The sequence below is a fragment of the Oryctolagus cuniculus genome, chromosome 11, assembly GCF_051225735.1.
Source record: "Oryctolagus cuniculus isolate XC-2025 breed Fujian yellow rabbit chromosome 11, ASM5122573v1, whole genome shotgun sequence".
NCBI classification, from domain to species: domain Eukaryota; kingdom Metazoa; phylum Chordata; class Mammalia; order Lagomorpha; family Leporidae; genus Oryctolagus; species Oryctolagus cuniculus.
Window position 1 is genome coordinate 117,374,679 of NC_142877.1, and position 25,492 is coordinate 117,400,170.

The 25,492-nt window shown below is 48.1% G+C and overlaps 1 long non-coding RNA gene across 3 annotated transcripts in view; it reads right to left on the minus strand.

Moving 5' to 3' along the window:
• Window positions 1–25,245, minus strand: part of LOC127487674 (uncharacterized) — a 36,219-nt gene extending 10,974 nt beyond the window's left edge. For 2 of the 3 annotated variants that reach the window (XR_007914722.3, XR_016217054.1), the window contains exons 1-3: window positions 25,110–25,245; window positions 24,951–24,990; window positions 24,670–24,733 (exon numbers count right to left, since the gene is read on the minus strand). This is a non-coding gene — a long non-coding RNA (uncharacterized LOC127487674). The remainder of the gene's footprint in view (window positions 1–24,669; window positions 24,734–24,950; window positions 24,991–25,109) is intronic. The other variant, XR_016217053.1, reaches the window with a different exon arrangement.
• Between the last annotated feature and the right edge of the window lie 247 nt (window positions 25,246–25,492).

The following is a 25,492-nucleotide window of genomic DNA, read 5'->3' on the forward strand; positions in this document are numbered from 1 at the left end:
AAGGCAGAGCAACAGAGTGAGACAGATAAAGAGGATCTTCCATCCACTGGTTTACTTCTCAAATGTCTGCATGGTTGCAGCTGGGCCAGGCCAAACCTGGGAGCCAAGAACTCCATCCAGGTTTCCCATGTGGTTGGCAGGGGCCCAAGTACCTGGGCTATCCTCTGCTACCTTCCCAGGTGCATTAGCAGGGAGCTGGATAGGAACTGGAGTAGCTGGGACTCAAACTGGCACTCTAATACAGGTTACAGTCATTGCGAGCGCAATCCACTGCACCACACCACCAGCCCCACACGTTTTATTTCTTCCTTTCCAGTCATATTTCTTTCATCACCTCCTCTTGCCTTACTGCTCTAACAGGAACTTCACTTCCATGTCCACTGGCAGTGGCCTTATTCCCAATCTTACAGGAAAAGCATTCAGTATATCACAAGTATGATATCACCTAGTTTTCCTTGTACATTTTGTCAAGTTGAGAGTTTCTATTTCTAGTTTCCTGAGAGTTATCATAAATGGGTGCTGAATTTTGTCAAATGTTTTTTCTATACCAATTGATCAGATTATAAGATCTTTCTATTTTCCCTATTAATCTAGTAGATATTACACTTATTTTCAAACATGGAACCAGCTTTGCATTTCTGGAGTAAATTCGGCCTGATCATGATATTTAAATCTGCCTATGTATTGCTGAATTACGTTTTAAGAATTTTAAAATCTACATTGAGGGGCCAGCATTGTGGTACAGAAGATTAAGCTACCGCCTGTGTTGCTGGCATATCATATGGGTGCCAGTTCCAGTTCCAGCTACTCCACTTCTGATCCAATTCCCTGATAATGTCCCTGGGAAAGCAGTGGAAAATGGCCTAAGGGCTTGGGTTCCTGCTACCCAGTGGGAGACCTAGATGGAGTTCCAGGCTCCTTGCTTCAGCCTATGACCAGCCCTGGTGAGGAGTAGCCAGGACTCAAGCTGGGTACTTCAATATGGGATGTAAGCATCCTAGGCAGTGGCTTAACCCTCTGTGCTACAACACCCAGCCCTCCCCATGCTCTTTATATTAACCCTGTTTCCTCTTCACTGGCTAGCAGGAGTGCAGAGAACATCTCCAAGGGCAGCCAAGGGATTCAGAACTTTGGACCATAAATTCCCTTTACATCTGCTGAATTCCAATAACAATCCTAAGTTTAAAAGGAGCAATGGGGCCACTACTGTAGCACAGCAGGTCAACCTGCCACCTATGACACCAGCATCCCATTCTGGAGTGCCGGTTCAAGTCTCAGGTGCTCTGGTTCCAATCCAGCTCCCTGCTAATGTGCCCAAGAAAGCAGTAGATGATTGGGCCCCTGCCACCCATGGGGGAGACTTGAATAGAGTTCTAGGCCTCTGGCTTCAACCTGGCCCAGCCCTGGCTGCTTGGGGAGTGAACCAACAGATGCAAAATGGATCTCCATCTCCCTCTCCCTCTGTCCCTGCCTCTGAAGTAAATAAAGATTATTTATTTGAAAGGCAGAGTTACAGAGAAGGGGAGGAAAGAGAGGGAGAGAAAGATCTTCCATCTGCTGATTCACTCCCCAAATGGTCTCAAAGTCTGGAACTGGGCCAGTCAAAATCGGGACCTAGGGGCCGGCGCCGTGGCTCACTTGGCTAATCCTCCACCTGCAGCGCTGGCACCCTGGGTTCTAGTCCCGGTTGCTCCTCTTCCAGTCCAGCTCTCTGCTGTGGCCCAGGAGGATGGCTCAAGTGGTTGGGTGCCTGCACCCGCATGGGAGACTGGGAGGAAGTACCCGGCTCCCGGCTTCCGATCGGCACAGCATCAGCCATAGCGGCCACTAGGGGAGTGAACCAACGAAGAAAGACCTTTCTCTCTGTCTCTCTCTCACTGTCTCTCTCACTGTCTAACTCTGCCTGGCAAAAAATTTTTTTAAAAAATCAAGAACTAGGAGCTTCTTCTCGGTCTCCCACATGGGTGGCAGAAGCCCAAGCACTTGGGCCATCTTCCACTGTTTTCCCACGTACATTAGCAGAGAGATGGATTGAAAGTGAAGCAGCAAGGACTCAAATTGGTGCCCATATGGGATACCAGCGTTGCAGGTTGCAGATACTCACTATGCAACACCATCCCCAAATAAATAAATCTTGAGCCGGCGCCGTGGCTCAATAGGCTAATCCTCCACCTTGCGGCGCCGGCACACCGGGTTCTAGTCCCGGTTGGGGCGCCGGATTCTGTTCCGGTTGCCCCTCTTCCAGGCCAGCTCTCTGCTATGGCCAGGGAGTGCAGTGGAGGATGGCCCAGGTGCTTGGGCCCTGCACCCCATGGGAGACCAGGAAAAGCACCTGGATCCTGGCTCCTGCCATCGGATCAGCGCGGTGCGCCGGCTGCAGCGGCGGCCATTGGAGGGTGAACCAACGGCAAAGGAAGACCTTTCTCTCTCTGTCTCTCTCTCTCACTGTCCACTCTGCCTGTCAAAAAAAAAAATAAATAAAAAATAAATAAATAAAAAAAATAAATAAATCTTTTTTATTGTATTTTTTAAAGATTTTATTTATTTATTTGAGAAGCAGAGTTACAGAGGGAGAGACAGAAAGGTCTTCCATCTGCTGGTTCACTCTCCAAATGGCCACAATGTCTGGAGCTGGGCTGATCTGAAGCCAGGAACCTCTTCTGAGTCTCTCACATGGGTGCAGGGGCCCATTGGGACATTCTCTGCTTTCTCAGGCCATTAGCAGGAAGCTAGACTGGAAGTGGAACAGCCGGGACCTGAAGCCAGTGCCCATATGGGATGCCAGTGCCACAGGCAGAGGCTTAGCCTACCACACCACAGCACTGGCCCTGTAAATCTTTAAAAAAAAAAAAATAAAAAATAAAGGAGCAACAATGGAAAAGTAGGTACAAGAAGTCTGCATCATTTTCTTCTTAAGGAACTAAAACCAAGCCTTTAGTTCAAGGTTTGAGAGTCAAGGTTCAGTCTCTGCATGAAGCCTCCTCCACATCCTTCAGCATACGTCCTATTCTTCGCCTTCTTTTTAACTCACACAGGCCTCTCCAATCTGCTATGATCTAACTGTGGATGGATTCATGACTACATGTATCATCTGCTCTCACCTCCTGGCCAAAAACCAAGTCTTCCCTGTCCTGCACTGCCATCCCACTCCATCTTCCACCCACTGCCACCACTCCAGCAGCTGCCTGAACTGGACGCAGGCACTGTGCTTTATGCAGCATCACCTACCTCTAGCTAGGAGGCTCTGTGATGCTGCAAATGCCTTCCACCCATGTGGTCCAGGTGCAGCCAGAAGCCCCAAGTGGTAAAGACCGAGCACTTGAAAAATGATTCATACATCTGTGGAAATGAGCCTTAGTTGACTCCCATTTATATAAATGTAGATAGTCAGATGTATGACTCAGCTTTAGCTCTCCGTGAAGTCAGGATGAAAATCCTTGTTTTCCAAGTGAGCAAATCCGAGTTGAGTTCTCAGTACATTGGTTCAAGGGGGAAACATTAAGATTCTCCCAACTGGGGCTGGCGCTGTGGTGCAGCAGGTTAAATCCTACACCTGAAGTGCCGGCATCCCATATGGGTGCCAGTTTGAGTCTTGGCTGCTCCTCTTCCAATCCAGCTCTCTGCTATTCCCTAGGATAGCAGTAGAAAATGGCCCAAGTCCTTGGGCCCCTGCACTCACGTGGGAGACCTGGAAGAAGCTCCTGGCTTCGGATAGGCACAGCTCCAGCCGTTGCAGCCATCTGGGGAACGAACCAGTGGATGGAAGACCTCTCTGTCTCTACCTCTCTATATAAGTATGTGTTTCAAATAAATAAAATAAATCTTTAAAACAAAATTGATTCTCCCAACCATTTAGGGGTAAAAAAAAGAAACAGAATACCAAGTCACCATAAATATACAACATCCCCAAGTGAATCCATATACCCAACTGATATATATATATATATATGTGTGTGTGTGTGTGTGTGTGTCTATATATATATATATATATATATAGACAGGCAGAGTGGACAGTGAGAGAGAGACAGAGAGAAAGGTCTTCCTTTTGCTGTTGGTTCACCCTCCAATGGTCGCCGCGCTGCGGCCAGCACATCATGCTGATCCAAAGGCAGGAGCCAGGTGCTTCTCCTGGTCTCCCATACGGGTGCAGGGCCCAAGCACTTGGGCCATCCTCCACTGCACTCCCTGGCCACAGCAGAGAGCTGGCCTGGAAGAGGGGCAACCGGGACAGAATCCGGCACCCTGACTGGGACTAGAACCCGGTGTGCCGGCACCGCAGGTGGAGGATTAGCCTAGTGAGCCGCGGCGCCGGCCACCCAACTGATCTTGTGAATGCCACAGAAAGGCTGGTCAACAAAGGCAACTAGAAAAAGGCAGATCAGATAGGCCATCCAGCTCTATTAAGAAAAGGCAGGGGGGCTGGCGCCGTGGCTCACTAGGTTAATCCTCCGCTTGCGGTGCCAGCATCCCATATGGGCACCGGTTCTAGTCCCTGTTGCTCCTCTTCCAGTCCAGCTCTCTGCTGTGGCCCGGGAGTGCAGTGGAGGGTGGCCCAAGTGCACCCGCATGGGAGACCAGGAGAAAGCACCTGGCTCCTGGCTTCGGGTCGGCGTAGTTCTGGCCGTAGCGGCCGTTTTGGGGGTGAATCAATGGAAGGAAGACTTTTCTCTCCCCCCCCCCCCCCATCAAATAAAATAAAATAAAATCTAGAAGGGAAGGGCAGGGCAGGGCAGGGCAGGGCAGGGCAGGGCAGGCCGGCATTGTGGCGTAGCGGGTAAAACCGCTGCCTGCAGTGCTGGCATTCTATATGGGTGCCGATTCAAGTCCCAGCTGCTCCACTTCCAATCCAGTTCTCTGCTATGGCCTGGGAAAGCCATAGAAGATGGCCGACGTCCGACGTGGGAGACCCAGAAGAAGCTCCTGGCTTCGGATCAGCTCAGCTCTGGCCTTTGTGGCCATCTGGGGAGTGAACCAGCGGAAGGAAGACTGACTCTCACTCTCTCTTTCTCTCTCTTCCTCTCCTTCTCTGTCTGTGTAACTCTTTCAAATAAATAAATAAATCTTAAAAAAAAAAAAAAAAAAAAAGCAAAGAAAGAAAAGGCAGTGCTGGCTCAAACCCATGTCCCAGACCTAGCAAATGGCCAGCCACAACATGCCAAGGAGCCTTCAAAGCTCTTAGAGCTTAATGACCCTCACCAGCAGCCAACGTTCACAGCTGGTGTTCCTGGATCTCCTAGCAATAGCATAATAATATAGTGGGGCATGTGTCCCTTCTCTGGCTGATCCATTCATCTCTCTCTCCATGTACATTCATCAACTGCCAAGTTTGCCATTAGCCTCTGCACCTAGAAGACAGGAACCCAGAAGACAGGAAATGCTCACTATCCTGAGTGGGATACTACTGAGCCTTGCAAGGGCAGACCCAGGCCAGGGACTGAAGCTGGCTGGCTAAAATTCTAAGCGTCCCCTGGTGGAAATCCACTGGAGGCAAGCTGGCTTTTCCCATGCTTTCCCCAACTTTTCTGCAAGTCCCTTTTCCACAAACCACTATCTATGATGCTTAGTGCAGGAACACGCAAGAAATACTTGTTCCATGGTGGCTCAACATTACCCTGGTCATGGCCTACAGACTTCTTCCCTTCAAATTACAGATCACTGGCATATTTGGCAGCATATTTGGGTCCCTGATCAAAAACTGTTCTTACTTTGTATGCACTATGTTCCCATTCACCCAGCGCTTCATGCTGGGCTGGCCTTCAGGCCTGTACCTAGCACAGTAGTGCCACCTGAGGGCTTCTGCCCTTGAGCTGACCCTGCCCTGTACCTGGCCATGCTCTTAACCATGCAGTGCTCAGCTGAAGGTGCTGCCTTGCCACCACCAGCAGATGGCCTGTTTCACTTCTCTCCAGAACCCTATCACTGACATTTTTCCTACTTAGTATTCGTTTCACAGTTACCAAGGCTCACATCCTGGTTCCACCACCCAAGAGCTGTGTGATTTTGGTCAAAACAATAGTTTTAGCTAAAAGTTCTTGAAGACTTGCCTCTTACCAAGCACTGCTGAGCTCTCCGCATGTACCACTTAATCTCATACTTGAAAAAACCTGCGAAGTGGGGTCCATGGATGTAGTATAGCAGGTAAGGTTGCCGACATCCCATGTGGGCACAGGTTTGAGTACTGGCTGCTCCACTTCCGATCCAGCTCCCTGCTAATGGCCTGGGAAAGCAGTGGAGAATGGCCCAAGTGTTTGGACCCCACATCCATGTGGGAAATCCAGAAGCTCCTGGCTTTGGGCTGGCTCACCCCTGCATGGCTGCTGCAGCCATCTGGAGAGTAAACCAGCAGATGGAGGATCAATCTTTCTATCATGTAACTCTTTCAAATAAATAAATAAAGTTTTAAAAGAAAAACCTGGTAAGTGCTATCATTAGCCCTGCTCACACATGAGAAAACTGAGACACAGGAAGATAGAATAATAATTGGCCCTAGGTTACACAGGGAATTAGTGCTGAAACATGCTCCTCTGTGCCTCAGACCCCTCACCTGGAACAGAGCTGACTACTTCGAGTGGTCCCATGGAACAAAGAGGCTTGCACGACAAAAAGCCCTGCGTTAGGTACAGGACAGCAGGGCTCTCGGGAAGCCATGTGTCCCATTTGTGCAGAGAGGGGTTCTCACTGAGCTGCTCATCTCTAGACTAGCATCAGAAGATTTAGGGATGTGAATGGAAAACAAAGTGTACACCTGTGTCTCAGCTACTTTGGGGAATATAGCTTAAGAGTGTGTCAGGTCCCAGTAAAGAAGCTACCAGGGGGCCGGCGCTGTGGCTTAGTGGGTAAAACTGCCGCCTGCAGTGCTGGCATCCTATATGGGTGCCAGTTTGAGTCCCAGCTGCTCCACTTCTGATCCAGCTCCCTGCTGTGGCCTTGGAAAACAGCAGAAGATGGCCCAAGTGCTTGGGTCCCTGCACCCATGTGGGAGACCCAGGAAGCTCCTAGCTCCTGGTTTCAGATCGGCTCAGCTCTGGCCGTTGCAGCCATCTAGGGAATAAACCAGCGGATGGAAGACCTCTCTCTCTCTGCTTCTGCCTCTCTGTAACTCTGCCTTTCAAATGAGTAAATAAATCTTTTAAAAAAGAAGACGCTGCTGCTGCCTGGGGATGGTAAGGACATGCATATAGTAAGAACCACGCTCTGGAGTTAAGTGTCTACAGGGACCTTGAGAAATGCAGCTCAGCAGACCGGCCAAGGCTACTTAAATACCAAGTTAGCTGAGCCAAGGCTTGAAGACCATTCCCAGGTTGATGCACAGGAGGAAGAGAAAGCAGAATGGAACCCAGAAGAAAACACAGTGACCCATGTTGAAACAGGAATGAGAAAGGGGCCTGGAATCATAGCTGTGTGCAAGATGAGCACCCAGATGAACGAACCCTGGTGAGAGAATGTGGGCACCACTTATAACCACACTCCCAAAGCAGGAGACAGGTGCCATGCTGGATGACTTTTGTTTTTTAGTTTGTGCCTTATTCCATCACCAAAAGACATGCAGTGCTTTATAAAGATGCACAATTGTAAGATTAGCTGGGGTTTTCAGCTGTTTATTACAGGAGTATACCTTGTATCAAACTAACTCTCCTACCAATATGAAGGAAAACTTCTAAAAAAAAATTAAAAAAGAACTGTTTGGAGGCACTGAAGAGGAACAAAAACAGACAAACGTAGATTACAACATTAAAAAAGATGCCAGCACTATGGTGTGGCAGGTTAAGCCACCACTTATGACACCAGCATCCCGTATCAGAGTGCTGATTTGCATCCTTGGTGCTCTGTTCCTGATCCAGCTCCCTGCTTATGCATCCAGGAAGTCAGGAGAAGAAGTATTTGGGTCCCTGTAACCCACATGGGAGATCTCAGTGGAGTTCTGGCTCCTGGCTTTTTCAGCCTGGCCCAGTCCTGGCTGTGTGGCTACTGGGAAGTGAACCAGCAGAGGGAAGATCTGTCTACCTGTTTCTATGTCACTCTACCATTCAAATAAATAAAATAATTTTCAAAACAAGGAAAACTTGGGGCCAGTATTGTGGTATAGTAGATAAGGCTATTGACTGTGATGGTGGCATCCTATATAGCCTGGGAAAGCATAGAGAATGGCCTAAGTCCTTGGGCCCTGCACCCACATGAGACCCAGATAAAGATCCTGGCTCCTGGCTTCAGCATGTCCCAGACCCAGCTGTTACAGCCTTTTGAGGAGTGAACCAGCAGACGAAAGACTTCTCTCTGTCTCTCCTCCTCTGTCTGTAACTCTGCCATACAAATAAATAAATAAATCTTTAAAAACAAATAAATTGATAAAACAAGGGAATATTTTTGGATGCTGTCTACTCATTTTATCTGTAGAATTTTATGCACAACAAATGCATTTGCAAATTCACACGATCATTCACCAAGAGACTATATGCTGATCAAAAAACAAATCTTGATCAATTTCTAAGCAATAAAGTCATACAGGGTAGGGACTAGCATTGTGACATAGCAGGTAAAGCTGCAGCCTGCAACAGCAACATTTCACATGGATTCAGTTTGTGTCCCGGCTACTCCACTTCTGATCCAGCTCCCTGCTAATGGCCTGGGAAGGCAGCGGATGAAGGCTCAAGTACCTGGGCCCTACTATCCATGTAGGAGACCTGGAAGAAGTTCCTGGCTTCAGCCTGGCCCAGCCCTGGTCACTGAGGCCCTGAGGCCATCTGGAGAGTGAACCAGTAGATGGAAGCTTGTGCTCTCACTCTCATTCTCTCTTTCAAAATAAATCTTTTGGGGCTGGCGCTGTGGCATAGCAGGTAAAGCCACCACCTAAAATGCTGGCATCCCATATGGGCGCCATTTCAAGTCTTGGCTGCTCCACTTCAAATCCAGCTCTCTGCTATGGCCTGGGAAAGCAGTAGAAGATGGCCCAAGTCCTTGAGCCCCTGCACCCATGTGGGAGACCCGGAAGAAGCTCTTGGCTCCTGGCTTTGCATCAGCACAGTTCTGGCCATTGTGGCCAATTGGGGAGTGAACCAGCAGATGGAAGACCTCTCATTCTCTCTGCATAACTCTTTCAAATAAATAAATTTTAAAAAGCCTACTCAAATATTTTTAAAAAACTAAAAAAATAGTCATACAGAGTATGATTTTCTGACAATGTATGACAATGTAATCAAATTGAAATCAATATCTAGAAAATCCCAATATTTAAAAAATAGGCAAAAATTTTTTTTTTTTTGACAGGCAGAGTGGATAGTGAGAGAGAGAGACAGAGAGAAAGGTCTCCCTCTTGCCATTGGTTCACCCTCCAATGGCTTCCACAGCCGGCGCACCGCACTAATCCTGGTCTCCCATGGGGTGCAGGGCCCAAGCACCTGGGCCATCCTCCACTGCACTCCCTGGCCACAGCAGAGAGCTGGCCTGGAAGAGGGGCAACCGGGACAGAATCCAGCGCCCAGACCGGGACTAGAACCTAGTGTGCTGGCGCCGCAAGGCGGAGGTTTAGCCTATTGAGCCACGGCGTCAGCTGCAAAATATTTCTAAATAACCCATGAGTATTTATGTATTTATTTATTTATTTGAGAGACAGCACAAAACAGAGCTTTCATCCACTGATTCAATACCTAGATGCCTACAACAACTGAGGGGGCTAAACCCAGGAGCAATGAACCCAATCCAGGTCTCTCACATTCATAGCGGAAAAACAGTACTCAAGCTGGTCTCTCAGGAGAATTAGCAGAAAGCTGGAATTAGGAAATAGAACCAGATATCAAACCCAGGGACTCCAATGCATACTAACCAACAGCTTAACCACTAGGCCAAATGTCCATGCATAAATAACTCATTTAGTTACTTAGAAATCACAAGAAAATGAGAAAATGTTTTTAATTACAGTGGTAACAGCTCAACTACATGGGAGGCCTGGATTGCATTTGACCCAAGCTTTAGCCTGGCCCAGTCCCGTCATTGCAGGCATTTGGGGACTGAATCAATAGATGGGATCTCTGCCTCTCAAATAATTTTTTAAACTTTTAATTTATAAAAGGAGCATAGTAGACTAAGCTTCCGCCTGTGGTGTCAGCATCCCATATGGGCACTAGTTCAAATCCCTGCTGTTCCTCTTCCGATCTAGCTCTCTGCTTATGGCCTGGGAAAGCAGTGGAAGATGCCTCAAGTGCTTGGGCCCCCACACCCATGTGGGTGACTGGAAGAAGCTCCTGGCTCCTGGCTTTGGAACGGCTCAGACCTGGCGTTGCAGCCATTTGGGGCGTGAACCAGTGGATGGAAGACATTTCTGTCTCCCCCTCTCTAACTCGACTTCTAAAATAAATAAGTAAAATATTTAAACATTTTTAATTTAAGGGGCTGGTTCTGTGGTATAGCGGGTAAAGCCATTGTTTGCAGTGCCAGCATCCCATATGGGCGCTGGTTAGATCACTCTAAGCTTATTTGTTTTTGTTTTTGTTTTTCTATCTGGAGATAAATGGTTCAAGTCAGATCCATCACCTCCACACAGAGCTCGTCTATCCCCTAAGGTGACATATTTGAAGGCACCATCACAGTATCCCATTTTCTTCATAGCACTTACCTCTCTCTTGGTTTACATTCACTGTCTAATTCTTTTTTTATTTTTATTTTTATTTTTATTTTTTTTTTATTTTTTGACAGGCAGAGTGGACAGTGAGAGAGAGAGACAGAGAGAAAGGTCTTCCTTTGCCGTTGGTTCACCCTCCAATGGCCGCCGCGGCCGGCGCGCTGCGGCCGGCGCACCGCGCTGATCCGATGGCAGGAGCCAGGAGCCAGGTGCTTTTCCTGGTCTCCCATGGGGTGCAGGGCCCAAGCACCTGGGCCATCCTCCACTGCACTCCCTGGCCACAGCAGAGAGCTGGCCTGGAAGAGGGGCAACCGGGACAGAACCCGGCACCCCGACCGGGACTAGAACCCGGTGTGCCGGCGCCACTAGGCGGAGGATTAGCCTAGTGAGCCGCGGCGCCAGCTCACTGTCTAATTCTACTGACTGGAATAGCTGCTCCATGTGGGCAAGGACTAACTTGTGTTTTTGCCCATATATGTAAACACACGGTGGGTGCTGAATAAACACTTGGCATAAATGAAAAAATACTGCCTATTTCCAACACAGTCCTTTAATTCTCATAACCAGTTATTTGCTCAAGCCAAACTACACAGCATTACAGCCTTCACACATAGTTTGTCATGACAACCCAAAGAGCTTAAAACATCCTTCCCCCCAAGTTCCCTGCCATGCTTCACAGCACCCAACACCCAGCTGGGGAACCACAAACCTAGGGTCTACTCTACTTATGAAGCATTTCTTGAGGGTGGCCCTATTCAAACCACTAGTAAATAAACAAACTGTTAGGGTATGAGAAGGCCAGGAAGTTTTCATTCCAAATAGACATTACTTTTTTTAGCTATTTCTTTCTGTACCCACTGCTTAGTTGTATATAGTAATAGCGGGACAGGTCCTCTAGGACCCAAGATCTTAAAGATCAGTACTGTCAAGATTAGCCTGCCCAGGAATCCCCCAACATTACACACACCCATGGCACCACGTGAGTTTATGGATGCCAACAAGTCACTCTTTGGAATAGTGATCAAATCTTTAACAGAAAAAGATAAGATCCACGTAGTACCCCATGGGGGATCAGTACAGTTGGGAGAAATAAGAGCAATAGTTAAGGTTCTACTCCTTAGCCAAGATGGACTGGTAAATATATTTTCGGACAGCAAATACTCAGTACAGGTAGCAAAGACGATCCCTTTTGCAGTCTTTAACCTGACCAATAAGCCAACTGACCAGATGTTCACAACACTTAAAGAGCTAACTGAAAACAGAAAATACCCATGGTATATATCACACGTAAGATCACATACTGGGTTACCTGGCTTTATTTTCCAAGGCAACAGAAAAGTTGATTGTCTTATCTCCTGCAACACAGCTTCCATTGGACACTTAGAACAAGCCCGTATTTTACACCAAAAATTTCATATGTCAGCAAGCAGCATAAAATTGCTTTTCCCAGAGCTAACAATGAGCCAATGCAAACACCTAATGCACTCTTGCAAGAATTGTGCACCCCTCGGCCCGTTAGGCCCACTGCAACAAGCAGGAGTGAACCCACGAGGCCTTGCTCCTAATAAGCTATGGCAAGTGGACATCAACCACATTAACTCCTTTGGTAAACTTAAGTTTGTCCATGTGGTGGTAGATACTTGTTCAAAGGCTGTATTTGCAACAGCCCAATCCGGAGAAAAAGCTAGTAACGTGATAAAGGTGGTTAAATCAGCCATGCTAGTCCTGGGTGTCCCCTGGACCATAAAGACTGATAACGGGCCAGCGTAATCATCACAAGAATTTAATTCCTTCCTGAAACCTTGGAACATACAGTCTGCCACAGGTATCCCATACAACCCACAGGGTCAGGCAATCATTGAAAGAACTCATAGGATGATTAAAGATCTCTTACAAAGACAAAGAAACAATCATATGGCCTCAGACCCACAGCTTGCTTTGACTGAGGTCCTTTTCACTATCAATTTTCTTACTTTTGATTCCAAGGGATAAGCCCAGCTTATAAACACTGGGGATCCTTTCCATCCCAGACCCCAGCCCCTATGGTTAGGTGGAAAGACCCCCTGACAGGAGAATGGAAGGGACCACACCCTCTGCTAACCAAAGGTTGAGGATATGCTTGTGTCTTTCCAGAGAATGCCCGACAGCCCATTTGGGTACCAGCCAGAAACATCAAACCTGCAACTGACAGCCAACAAGAACCAGTTGAACAAGACCGAGAGTCCGCCTTGTTAGCAGACACACCTGCCCTATCATCCTACCCTGAGAAACTGCCCATAGCCATGCCTGTTACTGTTTTATACCCCACTAGCTCTGGTCAGCCACTCAAATGGCCCACAGCCTGTGTGCGGTCATGCCATTCCTGATAACCATTATTCCTCATTCCTACCCCTATCTGAGCAAGCAATCCTGTGGTCTCTCTCGATTTGAGCGCTGGTTAGTCAATGACGGGTAAGATCCCCTGGGGGACAACCTAAGACAGGCACAGCTCGTACGGAGACCACATGGAAACGGGTTCAACAATGGTATGGCCAAGAATCATGCCTCCCGTTGCTCAAAAATAAACGAAAAGGGGGAAATGTGGTGGAATGAGAAGACCATGCCAAGGTGGCCACTGGCAAGTGAGTGTCAGTTACTCAGGAATGGCTTTGAAACCCACCTGGCACCAGAGCCTGCCTGGCAACAGGCTGTGATTGGTTGGGGCATAGACTGCCCCTTGACCAGATTGGCTGGTCTTGGCTATATAAGATGTTGTTCCAACTGTAATAAACGAGTCTGCTTGCCTCAAGCCTGCTTTCACCCGACTCCCGGGGTCTGTGTGGTGACTCGGCGCCTCTTGCCCCTACCACGCTCCTCCTCTCAGAAACGAATCCACTGTAATATTGTTGAGAAATCAACAGCAACAACTGTCCTAATAACACATCTAACACTTGCATTAATCTAAAGGAAAGCAGTTATCAAATGAGTTAGGAAAGTTCCCTGAGGCCAGTGATTCAGATGATTGTAGGGAGGTTGTCCCCATCACCTCAGGGAAGGCTGCAGAGGAAACAGACAGGGATGGGACAGCAGGGTGCAGAGGATTTTGTGGTGGTGAGTAGTTCAGATTGCGAACTTCCTGACAGACAGTGGATCAAGCTAATCCCTAGGGTTCTATTTATAATTTAGTTCTATTTCTCTTGGTGCATTCACTGAGTTCACAATTTTTACAGAGCCTGTTAAGCATTATGCTGTGTTCAAGGTGCCATGACACAGAGGTGAGGAAGATCAGGTCCTTGCTGTCATTTAAGACTGTGGATGCTTGGGGCTCGCTGGTGTTGTGGTACAGTGGGTTAAGCTGCCACCTGCAACACTGGCATCCCATATGAATACCAACTCAAGTCCTAGCTGCTCCACTTCTGATCTACTTCCATGCTAACGCGCCTAGGAGAACAACAGAGGATGGCCCAAGTAGTGCCTGAGCCTCTTGCCTAAGTCACCACATGGGAAGACTCAGATGGAATTCCAGGCTCCTTGCTTCAGCCTGGCCCAGCCCAGCAGATGCAGTCATTTAGGGGAATGAAACCAGAGGATGTCAGATCTCTGTCTCTCCTTCCTTCCCTGTCACTCTGCATTTCAAATAAATAAAATAAATCTTAAAAAAAAAAGTGTGGGGCTGGTACTGTGGCAGAGTGGGTAAAGCCACCACATGCAGTGCCAGCATCTCATATGGGTGCCAGTTTGAGTCCTGGCTGCTCCACTTCCGAACCACCTCTCTGCTATGGCCTGGGAAAGCAGTAGAAGCCCCTGCACCCAACATAAGAGACCTGGAAGAAACTCCTGGCTCCTGGCTTCAGATCGGCCCAGCTCTGGCCATTGTGGCCATTTAGGGAGTGAACCAGCGGATGGAAGACTTCTCTTTCTCCCTCTCTCTGCCTCTGTAACTCTTTCAAATAAATGAATAAATCTTTAAAAAAAAAATGTGTAGATGCTGGAGCTAAACTTCCTAGGTTCAATTCCCACTTTGCCCTTTTTCAGCTGTGTGAACTGAATCTCCTCATCTGTAAAATGGACATAATAGAAGAACCCACCTCCTACAGTTCTTATAAGAATTAAAATAAGCATATTAAAGTAATGAGGGGGCCAGTGCTGTGGTGTAGTGGGTAAAGCTGTTGCCTGCAGTGTCAGCATCCCATATTGGCGCCAGTTCGAGTCCTGGCTACTCCACTTCTGATCCAGCTCTCTGCTATGGCCTGGGAAAGCAGTAGAAGATGGCCCAAGTCCTTGGATCCCTGTACCCACGTGGGGGACCTGAAGAAGCTTCTGGCTCCTGGCTTCAGATTGGTGCAGCTTGGCCATTGCAGCCATCTGGGGAGCGAACCAGCAGAAGGAAGACCTTTCTCTCTGCCTCTCAAGTAAATAAATAAATCTTTTTTTTTTAATAAAAAAAAGATTTATTTATTTGGAAGAGTTACAGAGAGAGAGAGAGAAGGAGAGGCAGAGAGAGAGAAGTCTTCCATCTGCTGGTTCACTTCCCAGTTGACCGCAACAGCTGGAGCTGCACTGATCCGAAGCCAGGAGCCAGGAGCTTCCTCCAGGTCTTCCCACAAGGGTGCAGGGACCCAAGAACTTAGGCCATCTTCTATTGCTTTCCCAGGCCATAAGCAGAGAGCTAGATAGAAAGTGGAGCAGCTGGGACTTGAACCAGCATGCATATGGGATGTCGGCATTGCAGGCAGTGGCTTTACCCTTTACATCACAGCGCCGGCCCCAATAAATAAATCTTTTAAGAAAATAAATAAGCTGGCGCCGTGGCTCACTAGGCTAATCCTCCGCCTTGTGGCGCTGGCACACTGGGTTCTAGTCCCGGTCAGGGCGCCGGACTCTGTCCTGGTTGCCCCTCTTTCAGGCCAGCTCTCTGCTGTGGCCAGGGAGTGCAGTGGAAGATGGCCCAAGTCCTTGGGCCCTGCACCCCATGGGAGACCAGGATAAGTACCTGGCTCCTGGCTTCGGATCAGCACGGTGTGCCGGTCCCAGCGCACCGGCCGCAGCAGTCATTGGAGGGTGAACCAACGGCAAAGGAAGACCTTTCTCTCTGTCTCTCTCTCTCTGTCTACTCTGCCTGTCAAAAAAATAAATAAATAAAATAAAGAAATCTTAAAAAATTAGATTAGTGCCTAGCCACAGAAAGCATTCTGTAAGTTTTAGCTGTTGCAGTTCTAGGAGTTTTCATTCTAGTGGAGGGAGGTAGAGACAAACAAAAAATAAAGATCAAGTTGAGATATGTTCAGTGAAGAAAATTTAAAAGAATGACATTGGCTGGTGCCACGGCTCACTTGGCTAATCCTCCGCCTGCGGCGCTGGCACCCCAGGTTCTAGTCCCAGTTGGGGCACCAGATTCTGTCCCGGTTGCTCCTCTTCCAGTCCAGCTCTCTGCTGTGGCCCAGAAGTGCAGTGGAGGATGGCCCAAGTGCTTGGGCGCTGCACCTGCATGGGAGACCAGGAGGAAGCACCTGGCTCCTGGCTTCGGATCGGCCATTTGTGGGGGTGAACCAATGGAAGGAAGACCCTTCTCTATCTCTCTAACTCTGTCCAAAACAAACAAACAAAAAGAATGACATGACAGAGAGCTTCATGTATTATTCAGGCATTCAGTAAAGGTCTTTCTAAAGAGATGGCACTTAAACTGAGACCCAAATGGCAAGGAGTCTTATGTGAAATTATCTAGGAAAAGAACATTCCAGAAATAAATAGCGAGTGAAAACTCTTCAAGGCAAGAACAAGCTTGGCATGTTCTAGGGACAAAAAGCATATGCAATACAATGTGGGGAGAAGGGAGGGAGAGAGGGAGAGAGAATAATGCAAAATGGAGTTGATAAGGCAAGCAGTTGCCAGATATCATAGACCCTTACAGGTCAGGGTAAGGAACCAGATTTAAATGTAATTATGAGTTGGGGGAGTGGTTTAGGAGGAAGTTGGAGGATTTGACTTACATCTAAAACAGATCAGTCATGCTACTGTGGGAAGAATAGGTTTGGGTAGAAGAAAGAAAGCAGGGAGATTACTGTAGTACTGCCATAAAGCAATGATGGTGACTTTGTCCGGAATGGTAGGAGAGCAACAGATTTGGGATTTCTCAAATACAGAATCAACAAGACTTATACCTTACACAGCAGTCTGCTACACAAAGACCTGAATGTTCTGACCATGAAGTAGGCAGGCATACAGGTTAAAACTGATCAGATTTGTGAGCTGGAAGACCACGCCTTCACCACGCCCCTGTGTGACTTCACGCCCTGATACCTTCGCCATGCCTCTTTGTGACCTTACACTCTACCTGATACCCCACCACGCCCCACGTGACATCAGGCTCTATCTGACCATACCTGAGTGCCCACCTGGCCACAAGCCACTCCCCTGTGGAAAATATATAAAAAGGCAGGGAGTGTTGCAAAAGCTCTCTCGGCCTCTGCGGTGCTGCTGGTGATAGGCGGTGGACAGCAGCTCGAGGGCTTGCTGCATGTGGCTCTGGCCTGCTCTCCGAGTGGTGTGGACGTTACTCCAGCTCCCAGACTTTCCCCTCTCTCCTACCTGAACTAGAGCCTTCACTTTCCTAGATACATCTTGCACTAAATAAAAGTTTAAAATGTACCATGTTGCCTCGTTTATCTGTGCCGGTATTTAGAATTCTTCTCTAAATATTAGGCAAGAACCCTCTCAGGCTTATTAATATCAGGGATTTAGTAATAAGCCCGTGGTGAAATCGTACGGCACCCCAAATTCCGGTAGCACATGTGGCACCCCGGATAGCATTTCTATGGAACTTTAAGGGGCCACATTTCAGGGTAAATTTTAAGGGGTCTTTTCCGATTTCAATCAGTGCTAGTCACTGCACTTAGTTTCCAAGCATAGATTGAGATTTGCAATAGATTAGGCCTAGGCTCAGATAGGCATGTGAATTCAGCTTGATCACTTAATCACCATGAGACCTAATATAAGTTATTCTTGCAACCTTCTCACCTGTGCAATGAAGATAACAATTCTTAGCTCAAAGGGTAACTGTGAAAGATAAATAAGATAATGCATGAAAAGCATTTCACACAGAATGTGGCCTCAGCTGGAGCTTGATGAATACTGCCGCCATCATTATAAGGTATTAGACACTTTCACATTCGTTCCAATGGGCTAATGGCAGTCATGTTTCTCCTGGCCTCCCTGCCTTCAATTCCCTCTTATCTGTCCTAAATCAGCTGGAGGACTGTGCCTACAGCATAACTCAGTCATCGCATCTCCCTTTCATAAACACTGCAATGGCTCCACTACCTACAGATTAAAATTCAGATGATATGTGTGGGGAAATTAGATACACCAGGCAATTCAAAGATGGTACCCAAAGTAAGTAAGGTGGGTGGAACCCAAAGTTGTTTACCACCAAAGCTAATTGGTCATGTAACATCAGGGGAAGTGACAACAACTGATGACGAGTGTATAGACATATGGCTAGTCCTATAAAAATCGCCCTATAAAATGACCTTTAAGTGATTGGTTAGTCCTTATGCCCTGCCCCAATGACTCTGCAGTTTTGTGCTTTAAAAGGCTTTGCTACATGTGCAATAAATGAGTTCTTGACTTGACTCCCCGCTGCGTCTGACTGTCTCCAGGATTGGGAGGCTGGGAAACGGGTGAACAGCGTGCTTACCTTCCCTCAGGCCCAGTCCATCCTCGTACGGGTGGACTAAGACCCTGCAATATGCATAGTCCTGCATATTCAGGACCCTCCTGAATACCTATGCAGCCCCTTATTTCCTAATCTATAGCCATGACCAATTATTTTCAGTTCCCTGAAAAACTTCTGTTCCATCTTACCATATTTTTGCCAATGCTGTTCCCTCTGCATGAAGTATAGTTTCCCCTTGTGTACCTATTGAACAATTATTCATCTGTCCAGACACATCTTAGATACCATTTACATGACACCCCTTGCTATGGTTCGTATATCCCCAGCAAAACTCATGTTGAAATAAATTCCATTGTGAAGTATTAAGAGGTAGACTAGGTGGGACCACTAAGAGGTGAACGGGTCCTGATTAATGATTAGTGAATTAATGGCTCCCTCTGGAGTGGCTTTGTTATAAATGTGAGCTCTCTGTCTCGGTTGGCTTGCTCTGTCTTGCTATGTGATGCTCTGCACCGTGTCATGATCTGGAAGGAAGGCTCTCACTGGATGCCAAGCAGAAGCCAGCACCAGGCTCTTTGAGTTACAGAACCATGAGCTAAATAAATGTCTCTTCTTGATAGATTACCCAGTTTGTGATATTCAGTTATAGTATCTGAAAACAGACTAAGACTTCCCATTTCCCATCACCTAAGCCAGACTGCTATCTCCTTTCTGTTATCATTGTATACTGTCCATAATTCCAATACTGCAAGTATAGGTTTAGAATATGTCATCTCCAATTGAGAACAACCTAAGGGCAGGGCCTATGATCACAGATATATGCAAGCCCCTGCAGAGTAGCCATGAAGGAAACATTGGATGAATGAATGGAGAGCAATGCAGAAGCAGGAAGATTTTATGAATAACACCTCTTCAATATTTTTTGTTCCTAATCAGTGCTCATCTCAGGAAGGCTTTACTCTTGATGCTTAGGAGAAAGGGCTTTGGAATCAGAAAGCAATGCACCGGAGTATTGCTTCCACCACATCTACCACACATGACCCTGAACCTTTACTTATCATAAGACTCAGCCTAGGGTCCAGCGCTGTGGCATAGCAGGTAAATCCGCCACCTGCAGAGCCGGCATCCCATATGGGTGCTGGTTCAAGTCCCAGCTGCTCCACGTCCAATCCAGCTCCCTGCTATGGTCTGGGAAAGCAGTAGAAGATGGGCCCCAGTACCCGCATGGGAGACCCAGAAGAAGCTCCTAGCTCCTGATCAGCGTGGTTTTGGCTATTGCAGCCAATTGGGGAGTGAATCAGAGGATGGAAGACCTCTCTCTCTGCCTCTCCTTCTCTGTGTAACTCTTTCAAATAAATAAATCTTTTTTTTTTTTTTTTTTTATTTTTTATTATTTTTTTATTTTTTTGACAGGCAGAGTGGACAGTGAGAGAGAGAGACAGAGAGAAAGGTCTTCCTTTGCCGTTGGTTCACCCTCCAATGGCCGCCGCGGCCGGCGCGCTGCGGCCGGCGCACCGCGCTGATCCGATGGCAGGAGCCAGGAGCCAGGTGCTTTTCCTGGTCTCCCATGGGGTGCAGGGCCCAAGCACCTGGGCCATCCTCCACTGCACTCCCTGGCCACAGCAGAGGGCTGGCCTGGAAGAGGGGCAACCGGGACAGAATCCGGCGCCCCGACCGGGACTAGAACCCGGTGTGCCGGCGCCGCTAGGCGGAGGATTAGCCTATTGAGCCGCGGCGCCGGCTCAAATAAATAAATCTTTACAAAAACAAAAGAAGGGGCCAGTGCTGTGGTATAGGAGATAAAGCTGCCACCTGCAGTGCCGGCACCCTATATGGGCACCAGTTCGAGTTCCAGCTGCTGCACTTACAATCCAGCTCTCTGCTATGGCCTGGGAAAGCAGTGGAAGATGGCCCAAGTCCTTGGGCCCCTGCACCCACATGGGAGACCTGGAGGAAGGTCCTGGTTCCTGGCTTCGGATCAGTGCAGCTCTGGCCATTGCAGCCAATTGTGGAGGGAACCAGCAGATTGAAGGCCTCTCTGTCTCTGTTTCTCTCTCTCTCTCTGCCCCCCCGCTCCCCCCCCCCGCCTCTCTCTCTCTCTTTGCCTCTCCTTGTCTCTTTGTGTAACTGACTTTCAAATATATAAATCTTAAAAAAAGGAAAATGCATGATTAATTTACAAAGCTGGAAATCCAGATTATTTTCACAAAATTTAAAAACTATTCAAAAAGTCTATCACCACCATATAGTCAAAAAAAAAAAAAAAAAAAAAAAAAAAAAAAAACTTTCGCAGGTTGAATTAAGCCTATAAGGCTCCAGTCCACACCACTTTTTTTTTTTTTTTTTTTTTTTTTTTTTTGACAGGCAGAGTGGACAGTGAGAGAGAGAGACAGAGAGAAAGGTCTTCCTTTGCCGTTGGTTCACCCTCCAATGGCCGCCGCGGCCGGCGCGCTGCGGCCGGCGCACCGCGCTGATCCGATGGCAGGAGCCAGGAGCCAGGTGCTTTTCCTGGTCTCCCATGGGGTGCAGGGCCCAAGCACCTGGGCCATCCTCCACTGCACTCCCTGGCCACAGCAGAGGGCTGGCCTGGAAGAGGGGCAACCGGGACAGAATCCGGTGCCCCGGCCGGGACTAGAACCCGGTGTGCCGGCGCCGCTAGGCGGAGGATTAGCCTAGTGAGCCGCGGCGCCGGCCTACCACTTTTGAAAAGGATTTAAAGGGCCGACGCTGTGGCTCACTAGGCTAATCCTCCACCTTGCGGCGCCAGCACACCGGGTTCTAGTCCCGGTTGCTCCTCTTCCAGGCCAGCTCTCTGCTGTGGCCCAGGAGTGCAGTGGAGGATGGCCCAAGTGCTTGGGTCCTGCACCCTATGGGAGACCAGGATAAGTACCTGGCTCCTGCCATCAGATCAGTGTGGTGCACCGGCCGCGGCGGCCACTGGAGGGTGAACCAACGGCAAAGGAAGACCTGTCTCTCTCTCTCTCTCTCTCTCACTGTCCACTCTGCCTGTCAAAAAACTTTTTTAAAAATTAAAAAAAATAAAAGGATTTAAGGGCAGGCATTATAGTACAGTAAGTTAAATTGCTGTTTGAGACACCCACATCCAATATTGAAGTGCTGGTTCTAGTCCCAGCAACTGCACTTCTGATCCAACTTCCTGCTAATGCACACCCCAGGAGGCAGTAATAGTGGCTTACATATTTGGGTCCCTGCCACCCATGTGGGAAACCCAGATTGAATTCAGAGCTTCTGGCTTTGGCCTGGCTCAGCCCAGGCTACTGCAGGCATTTGGAATAAACAAGCAAATGGAAGATACACCTCCCTCTTTCTCTCTCTCTTCTTTTTTTTTTTTTTTAAGATGTATTTATTTTACTTGAAAGTCACTGTTACACACAGAGAGAGAAGAGGCATAGAGAGAGAGTTCTTTCATCTGCTGGTTCACTCCCCAGATAGCTACAATGGCTGGAGCTGCACCTATTCAAAGCCAGAAGCCAGGAGCTTCTTCCGGGTCTCCCATGTGGGTACAGGGGCCCAAGGACTTGGGCCAGCTTCCACTGCTTTCCCAGGCCACAGCAAAGAGCTGGATGGGAAGTGGAGCAGCTGAGTCTCGAATCAGCGCCCATATGGGATGCTAGCACCACAGGTGGCAGCTTTACCCACTATGCCACAGCACCGCTCCCCCCTTCTTTGTCCCTTTCCTCCCAACTCACTCCCTTTCTAGTAGTTGAAAATAAACTTTTTTTTTTTAAAGATTACTTGAGGAGCCAGCATTGTGGTATACCAGGTTAAGCCATCACCTACAACATGAGCATCCCACATGGATGCCAGTTTGAGTCTCGACTGCTCTACTTCTGATCCAGCCCCCTGCTAATGTGCCTGGGAAAGCAGCAGAGATGGCCTAGGTCTCTGGGCCCCTGTACTCATTGCAACCAGCTGGGGAATGAACCAATGGATGAAAGCTCTCCCTCTCTGTAATTCTGATCCTCAAATAAATAAGTAATCATATGTTTTTTTAAAAAGACTATTTGAAAGACAGAGCTATACAAAGAAATATAGAGACAGATATCTTCTACCCACTGGTTTACTTCACAGGTAGTTGCAAAAGCCAGGGTTGGGCCAGGCTAACTCTATCCAGGTCTCCCACATGGGTGGTAGGGACCAAAATACTTGGGCCCCCTTCTTCTGATTTCCTATGTGCATTAACAGGGAGCTGGATTGGAAGTGGAGCAGCCAGAACATAAACCAGCACTCTAAGATAGACTGCTGGCATTTCTGGCAGTGGCTCGAGCTGCTGCACCGTAACACTGGCTCCTGCTCTTTTTTTTTTTTTTTTTTTTTTAAGATTTCTTTACTTGAAAGAGTTAGAGAGAGGCAAAGGGAGGTAGGGAGGTAGGGAGGTAGGGAGGTGGAGAGGTGGAGAGGTGGAGAGGTGGAGAGGTGGAGAGGTGGAGAGGTGGAGAGGTGGAGAGGTGGAGAGGTGGAGAGGTGGAGAGGTGGAGAGGTGGAGAGGTGGAGAGGTGGAGAGGTGGAGAGGTGGAGAGGTGGAGAGGGAATCTTCCATCCACTAGGTTTGCTCCCTAGATGGCCGCAATGGCCGGCCCTGCTCATTTCTTAACTCAGGGCAGGTGGTACCTTCTTCAGGTGTATTTCCCCTAATCCTTTATCCTAACACTCACCATGTAATAACAACAAACATGTATGAACACCTATCCTGTGCCCGTGTTTTATCTGTAAAAATCCATCTAATCCTTACAACTCTGAGATAGGTAATACTACCATCCTTATCTCACCTAAGATCAAGCAACCTGCCAGAGGTCACAGGGTTAAGAGAAAGCAAGAGGGATGGGCACTGTGGCCTAGTGGGCACCCCATTCTGCAGTGCTGGTTCGAGTCATTTTCTTACAGTTCAGTTTCCTAAGAATGAATCCTGAAAGCAGCAGATAACTGCTCAAGTTGTTGGGTCCTTCCACCCATGTGGGAGACCCACATGAAGTTTCTGGCTTCTGACTTCAGCCTGGCCCAAGCCTGGCTGTTGCAGGCACTTGGAGAGTGAACTAGAGGATGGAAGACCTCTGTTTCACAAAAATAAATAGTTTTAAAATGAAAACTAAATTTAAAAAATAACAGCACTGTCACTTGGAAAAAAATCAGGAAGCGTCTTGGCAAGACCTTGAAGAAAGAATGTTTCCTCCGGCAGGCATCAGTGAGAAGGAGAGCCCAAGAGAAGAGCAGCACGTGCTGAGGCACTGAGACACACAGCCTTTATCCGAAGATCTGCAGCCAGCCCGGAGTGGCTCACATGCAGGAACACACTGGGAACATCCAGAGGGGCAGGAGGCGAGACAGCTACTGAGCACACAAGGCTTTTCCAGGGCTTATTTTGCCAGTTGCACTGAGGTATAATTTACATACCATACAGCTCATCTCTTTTATGTGTATAATTCATTGATTTTTAATCAATTTAGAGTTGTGCAACCATCACCCCCAAAAAAGATACCTTCTGCTCCAAGTAACCACTGATCTTCCTGTCTTTCCAAATGAGCCTTCCCATTAAAAGCAGAAACAAAACAAAAAACCCCGATATTTTTAAAAATATTTTTTAAAAAATCACTCAAGTTGTGCAGATTGCTTGGAGGTGGGATAAAACTAAAGGACACCTCTGTCACTGCTTCCCAGAATGCTCAGATTTCCACCAGCTGAAGGCCTTCCAGTGTCTGACAATCCCCTTTCTTAGCCTAATCCTTTCCCTGGCCGGATATTCCCCTAGCCGGATATTCCCCTAGATGTTTTTTCACAAGCAGCACCTAATTAGTCCAAGTATCAGGTCAGTAGTTAATTTAATTAATCAAGATTGTGTGCACTTAACACAGGAAACCAGCGGCATTTTTATACTTGTCACCAGTGCAAGAAAATGCCCTTGCAGTTCGCTCTGTTGCATAAGGCCCATATTTGTGCTCCGCACACCATTTTTGTTTTGTTTTGGAAATGCCAGGATTGTACTGTGGGAGTCACTGCTCGTCTCCCCGCAGCACATCTTACTCCACAAGGGAGACTACAGCATCACCACGGATCTACAAATGCTCATCTCCCTGTTCTGCATGAGGTAGTGAGATACTGCTTTTCTTAAATGCTTGCTGATTTCAAAAAGCACCTGGGCACAAGGAGCTGTTCATTAAGTAGTTGTTGACTTTGGGTCAACAGCCTGAAAACAGTGTGGGGATAATGAAAAGCCTACATTTCCGTGACACCTCCAGAGCTGAGTTACTTAAATTTCCTGAGCTCCAGTCTCTTTACTTCTAAAACTAAGTAAATAAATAAATTGCTCCTGCCTTTTAGTTTGTTGTGATGATAAACCAGGCTACAGGGTAAGCAGAAGCCCACAGCACAGCCCGCAGCGCACCTGGCACCCATCACAGACAGTAGAGAGCACCTGGCTCCTCTTCTCTTTCCCTGTCCTCTGAGGCCTGAAAACAAACAGAAAACAGCATCCCTTGGTGTATGGCAGTGCTTGCCGTGTGCAGACTGCTCTGCGTATATCAAATACGCTCATCAAAAGCGGGCATTTGAGAAGCACCTAATCGACTTCATGCATCCAGAAATGACATCACCAGATTAACTGCCATTACTCGATAAACAAACAACTCGGGTTCTTTCAACTGATACTTCAAAATCCCTACTTACTTTTCTCATGTTCCTTCCAATAATTTCCTACGAGGTGGACCTGTCAACAGGAGGGACAAAAAAAAAAAAAAAAATGATCACCAACACCCTCAAGATCATGGCCTCGCTGCTCAAAGCCCCAAACTCTTCACTGGAATCTCCGGAACTCAGTCCAGCTACCTCCGAGGAGTTCCGATCCTGCCTACGGGACTCGTTCACAGCCGGTCCGCGCCCAAGCCGGGGAGAAACGCACAAAAACTAGTCAGCGACGCTGCGCCGCGCGTTGCCCGGATACGGTTGTCGGGAGTTGGGGCGTCGCGTCGGGCGGCGGAAACCCTGAGGCGAACGCCGCGGCGCCCGCGTCCTGAGTGCCGTCGGAAGGCTCGGTCCCCAGCCTCCCCTGACACGATTCCTTCTTCCGTGGGAGGCGGCAAACAAAAACGCTCCCTCGGCGGAAGAGCGCTCCCCGAGTTGCAAAGCGCCGCTCCCGCAGACCTCGCCGCCCCACGTCCCGCCATTGTTACGCGGGCGGCCAGCGCGGCCTCCGGAGAACAAACGTCTCC